This window comes from Aptenodytes forsteri, unplaced genomic scaffold (assembly GCF_000699145.1).
Source record: "Aptenodytes forsteri isolate BGI_AS27 unplaced genomic scaffold, ASM69914v1 Scaffold321, whole genome shotgun sequence".
Taxonomy (NCBI): Eukaryota; Metazoa; Chordata; class Aves; order Sphenisciformes; family Spheniscidae; genus Aptenodytes; species Aptenodytes forsteri.
Window position 1 is genome coordinate 670,960 of NW_008795030.1, and position 610 is coordinate 671,569.

The 610-nt window shown below is 70.2% G+C and overlaps 1 protein-coding gene across 1 annotated transcript in view; it reads left to right on the plus strand.

Moving 5' to 3' along the window:
* AHDC1 (AT-hook DNA binding motif containing 1) overlaps nucleotides 1-610 on the plus strand; it is an 11,522-nt gene that overhangs the window by 1,034 nt on the left and 9,878 nt on the right.

The window sequence follows — 610 nt, forward strand, 5'->3', positions numbered from 1 at the left end:
CGTGTGTGTGCGCGTGCAAGGGAGCTGCACCTCCCCTGTGCCCCCAGATACGCCCGTGCAAGGGAGGAAAACCTCCGCCGTGCCTCGGCCGTGTGCGAGCGTGTGTGTGAGTGTGCAAGGGAGAGGCACCGCCACAGCGGCCCCAGCGGCAGAGGCAGGGGGGGGAAAAAAAAACGTCGTGTGTGTGTGTGTGTGTGTGTGTGTGTGTGTGTGCAAGGGGGAGGCACCTCTGCAGTGCCCCAGATGTGTGCGCACACACGCAAGGGACAGCTGTGACAGCTGCGCACGCAGAACACGGGTGATGGGGGTGTCCAGAGACCCCCACCGCACCCACGTGGGGGTATTTAGGGCCACCCCGACCCCTCCCGGCACCCCGCGGTGCCCAGGGACCTGGGAGGCGTCGGGGTGATGAGGAGGACCCCCCGTCCCCGACGCTGCCGCCGCGGGCAGCTCGGCACGGTGCCCCAGCGGGGTGGGAGGCGTCGGGCCGGCGTGTCCCCATCTGTGTGGCGGCTGGGTCCCCGCCGCCTGCCTGGTCCTTTTTTTGCGGGCCCGTCCCTCTGCCGCAAGCTGCCGCCACGCCGGAGCGAGCCCTCCTCTGCCCGGCCCG